Source organism: Triticum dicoccoides, chromosome 5B (assembly GCF_002162155.2).
Source record: "Triticum dicoccoides isolate Atlit2015 ecotype Zavitan chromosome 5B, WEW_v2.0, whole genome shotgun sequence".
NCBI classification, from domain to species: domain Eukaryota; kingdom Viridiplantae; phylum Streptophyta; class Magnoliopsida; order Poales; family Poaceae; genus Triticum; species Triticum dicoccoides.
In genome coordinates this window covers 647,712,575-647,717,878 of record NC_041389.1, presented here as the reverse complement: position 1 = coordinate 647,717,878, position 5,304 = coordinate 647,712,575, and the positions used below count along the sequence as shown (strand labels likewise).

The window sequence follows — 5,304 nt, the reverse complement described above, 5'->3', positions numbered from 1 at the left end:
AATATTTCACGGATCTAATCTGCTGACAGTTTTATTCATAGCGTGACATCACACCATGGCCCGGTTTTTATCCGAACTGTTTTATCAGCCTGCCACGACACGTTTCACGAGGCGGATTCATAGGCACGTCTTGTCGAAGCAGAGATCGTGTCCCCTTATCACGGGATTCTCATCAATACGGGCGTGGGTAACCCAACTGTTCCATGGATAGGATTCCTTGGGAATAGGCAAGTTTCAAAAGGCCACGCGGGGGAGGTTTGATATTCATCCTCTTTATAAAGAGACCAAGGCCTATCTTTTCCCTCTATGCTTAATCCTCTCCTTATCCTACCTCGAGTTCCAACACACAAAGCTTCAGCCAAAATGCTCCAAACAACCGACCATGTCCGGATCCAGCCTTCAAGGCCGGTGGATGGCCTCCTCCGTCATAGAGGAGGATATCAAGAACCTCAGGGAGGCGAGGTACTTGACCGCGGAAATTCCCCACAGGCTTCCTGCTCAAGGGCAGGTCATCCCTACTCCCAAGTCCGATGAGAGTGTTGTGTTTATCTCTCACTTCCTTCGAGGGCTAGGCCTCGGTCTTCATCCCTTCGTTAGGGGACACATGTTTTATTATGGGCTAAAATTTCATGATCTAGCTCCGGATTCCTTCCTTCACATCTCATCATTCATCGTCGTATGCGAGGCCTTCCTCCACATTGTTCCACACTTTGGCTTATGGCTCAAGACCTTTAACCTAACATTAAAGATGATCAACGGGAAACACACGGAGTGCAGAGGGGCAAAAATAAGCAAATCTGCCAACGCTTTATGGCCAAAGGGTTCCTTCCCGGAGGCTTCTGACCTGTGGCAACGGGAGTGGTTTTACATCACAGCTCCCAGAGGTAAAAAGTGGGCGGCTGCTCCTGCCTTCCGCTCCGGTCCTCCACCACAGCTTGCGTCATGGGTCAACAACGGGCTGGACTGGGGATCGGCTGACGATGTGCGGACACTGCAGAGCCGCATCCAAGATCTCATCGTCTTGTCAAGGTAATTCAAGTAATGCTAATTCGACGGGTCCTGCCATGCCAACGACGACCTCTCCGTATGTGGGAGTTCAATCCGGAAGGACCGCGAACCGTTCAACACTTCTTCGGCATGACGCTCGAAGGGATGTATAAATCGTTCTTCGGATCATGAATAAAGTGTTCAGACACCATGGAAGACGCATGCCTTGACTGCAACCACCCAGATACCCCGGTGAGCATTCGTAACCGGACATTTTGTTGTTATATATAACATAACGTTATTTCTGAAAAACCGTCCTCGACCAGGGTTGGCTAAGAAAGGCGGAAAGGATCAGGTGTTTGGCGCCTCTTCCGGAAGACTCGACAGATCCGGTGTTAACCAGGATGCTGGCTCGTGCACCATATCAAGTGCCATCAGAGGAAGACAAGGAGAGGAGTGGGGAGGTCAAGAGTGGCCTCCATACGGGCGGTATTTTACATACTGTGCCTGGAGAAGTTGGAGCTCCTGCGTTGGAGCAAAAACGGGGAGGAGAATCAAATGCTCCCTCCCCCCGCGGGAAGAAGAGAGCCGTCCCCGAAGACTTGAAAGTTGAGGCCTCCAGGCAAGGGAAGAAATCCCTAACAGAGGGTCCTGTCTTGGGGAGCAACATTGCCAAACAGCGCCCTCAAGGGGGCCAGCCGCAAGCCAAGACGTAAGTGAACAAAGGTGTCCTGTAAGCATACCCCGTTCCTTTCCCGCTTACGATAGTAATATCTGAAACATATGTTTGGCAGTCCGGCCTATAGCCTTTCATAGCAATCTTCGTCCTCGGGGGATCTTCTTCCGGAGATGATGGAGAGCGAGACGCCTCCTCATACTCCCCCGCCCCATAGGAAGGGCAACCCTGAAGTGTCATCTCGGAGGATCTCTCCCGATCCACAAAGGAGGATGAGGCCAGAAGGTGAATCTTCAGCAGCCCAAGGTCCGGGGTGTTTGGCTCCTAAAAAGACCGTCAACAAAAGCCCCGGACTATCCGACGCACAACGGGATACATTGATGGGTCTTCTGCGGCAAGCGCCTGTTTCAGAGGAACATCGTACCTTAATGGGTATGGTGATTAAAAGAATTTCGTCCGTGAAGAGCGGACTGGATGAAGCCTTTACGAGCCCGTTAAGAGGCTTCGAGGTACGTAAGGTGGCATTCTTGTTTTTATTTTGTACTGCAAATGCAGGGTGCACTGTGTATAGATAGTAGCCCCCGAGACTTTGGTTGCCATCCAAACGGGGCGATCAGAGGATCGAAAATATCAATAATCTCAGGAAAGGATTCTGCCATTTTTGTACACAGGCGGCTGCAGCCCCGACAACCGCGCGGGCTGCCGAATTTGCCGAATTGAAGCGGCAACTTGACGTGGAGGATGAGGACATCACACTCGTGGATAAGCGTCTTGACGAGGCGCAAGGTATGTCTTCTAGGCGGTTAGCAAGTATGTATGACATCATGACACTAGGAGTTACAATATGCTTTAACTGCAGATGGTGCAGCCGCCGTGGAGACTCTTCGGGCGGAACTTGCGCGTGCTAAGGAGAAAGCCAGAATAAGCGACGCGGCTGCTGAAAAGGCAGTGGGTAAATTGGAATCCGAACAGGCTGCTCATTGCCGAAGTGAAGAAAAAATAGCCAGTATGGCTCTTGAGCTGACGGATGCCGCTAAGGGTTATGAGCTGCTCGCAAAAGAGAGCCAAGAAAAAATGGTGGACCTGAAATAGGCCTTGCAAAGGGCCAAAGAGACTCGATCTGAGATTAGAGCAGCTCGGGAGGAGCTTCGGCAAGCCGGTGAGATCGCGGCTGGGAAGCCCTTTTTATTGCGAACTAAGTTCGGCGATCCGAGGTATGCTCCTCTTGATCAAATATGGAGTTCTCAAGACGCGTATTTGGATTTGTCATAGAGTGCTGCCGATGCGACGTAGTTCTTCCAGGACCAAGAAGATCATGAAGTGGAAAGACTGTTCTGGTCACAGTTTAGCACGCCAAAGCGTCCGCTGCTATTAAACAAGTGGATGGCCGAATGGGCGGAGCTCCGTAGGTTATTCGGACTTACAATGAAGGCTGTCGTGGACTGGTTGTGGCTGGGGGAACCAAGCCCGAGTAGTTATTTTAGTTTGGTGAAATGATTTATTCGTGTTGTGCCGCATATTTCCACTATCAAGCGGTCGGCATGCATAAAGGGTGCACAGACGGCCCTCGCTCGCGTTAAGATGTACTGGGCGAGGATGGAGGCCACCGGTATTGCAACACGGGGTCTGCCCGGGGGCCAGGACCTGCCGGAGCACTATTTTGAAGAGGTCTTAGAAGGTGCCCGCCTGATAGAGGCTCGGTGCTCAAATACTACCGTGTTCAAATGATATACATCTGAATTGTAAAGACAATGCTTTTGATAATAAAGGCTATATTTATACTTTTTCCCATAAAGTATTTTGATGCCTCCTGTGCGGCCGTTTATGCATATATATATATATATATAGGGTGGGTATATTATGATAACACCCATTAAGAGTCTTATTCTTCTAATAAAAAAGCTTATTCTGCTAATACCAACCCCGCCACGTCCAGAACCCCACCGAACTGCAAAAGCTAAAGAAAAAACACCCCAAGCCCCACGTCGAACCTTATCCACCCGCACCCACCTTCTTCCCCGGTAAAACCCCATCCACTGCTAGCCTCCGTGCCTCCTCTCACTTCCGGCTTCGCGCCTTCCTCCCTAACCCCACAGCACCGCCACTCCCCCAGCCAAGCCCGACGGCCACCGTGCATCCTCTCGCTCCCAGCCGCCGCGCCTCCCCTCCCCCACCGCATTGCCGCATCCCCTCCAAATGCCACCACGCGGCCGCCCCACTATACATCGCCGCCCCTCCTCTCTTCCCTTGTGCCCCTCGTCCAACTCGCCCCATCAGAGTCCTCTCCCCTGTTGAATCCGGCTAAGGATTTAGATCTCCCCTGCGCACCGAAGAAGCCGACCACTGCGATGCTCCTCGCACAGCCTCGACCCCCTGACCATCTCGGCCTCCGTGGCCCTCCATTCATCTCCCTTCCTCGATCCAGCAGGCTGCAGGCCGTCCTCCCCGACGAGATTCCACGGGCTGCAAGTCGTCCCTCCCTGCCGTGAGGTCGGCTTTCAACCAAACCGGGGCGGGATGGAAGGGGGAAGGGTGCAGGTGGCTCCCCCTTCATCCACTCAATGCAGAGGTCTTCGATGAGCACGGCGAATTCGAGCGCATCCGCTGGCAGGTAAATAGTGTCGTGCCTTTCTCCTCGAGCTTAACCAAGAACCTATGGGTGCCTACCCCCGGTGCTCCTTTGTTGTCACCGAGCTGACCACATAGCTGGTAGGTGCAGCTCCAATGATCTGAAGGCTACAAGTGGCGTGCTGGGTTTTTTGTGTGGCTGGAGTCCACCGGCCAACGACACAAGGTCCACCGACGAGCAACGCTCGGTTCGTTGTGTGGTGGACCTCCTCGAGCGGGCGGGTGGACTGCCAGGACCATGTCCCGCCGGCAACGAAGTTGTGCAGAGTTCATCGGTGGCGCACAATAGTCAGGCTCAGGGTGCACTGCAGTTTGCTGCGCGTGCGCGTGCAGTAAGCGAGTGCACAGGAAGCCGCCGCATATGCATGTTCTGTTGAAGGTCATTTTTTGTTCAAATGCAGTTATGCTGGCTGCTAGTGCCTAATTTCACGTGTATGCATGTATGTGTGTGACCATAAAAACAATGAACGGAGTATGTGTCTATGAGCATCATCGGCGGCCATAGACATGCGCAAAAACAAAATGTGTGAGCGCAGTTTGGTTAGCTCGATCGTGCAGTACTTTTGTTTTGTTTTATGCGGTCCGCTGTGTGTGGCTGTGTAAAACAATTAGATAGATGTGTGTTGTTTGAAAACTCACGTTGTTACCTCACGTGATTAGGTATAAAAACTTCCTTAGTGGTTCACAAAATCAGTGAAACACCTGCAGTGCGTTTGGTCCTCGGATGTGGTTCTCTGTTGAAAGTGATGATGTTCACTTGCGCCCAACATGAAAGTGCGAAAAAATTAGCGCAACAACAAAGATTGTAATGAGGTTCACTTTGATATATGTCGTGGTTCACTTCCCTCCTCTCTACGGTCCACTCTCGTTCATAAAAAAATTAAAAAAAAACAACAAAACTCATCTGAGAGAATTTACGTTCCACAAAAGAAATTATGAAGTTCACTTGCCCGTTGATGCAATGCAGTTTTCAATGTAAAGCAGTGCAGTTTTCAGTTTGATGCAGTACATAT

The 5,304-nt window shown here is 51.3% G+C and overlaps 1 long non-coding RNA gene across 1 annotated transcript; it reads left to right on the top strand.

The window, feature by feature from the left end:
• Nucleotides 1-3,775: 3,775 nt before the first annotated feature.
• Nucleotides 3,776-4,781, top strand: LOC119306496. Its single transcript, XR_005148966.1, has 2 exons — nucleotides 3,776-4,274; nucleotides 4,377-4,781. It is a non-coding gene; the product is annotated as an uncharacterized LOC119306496 (long non-coding RNA).
• The last annotated feature ends 523 nt before the right edge of the window (nucleotides 4,782-5,304 follow it).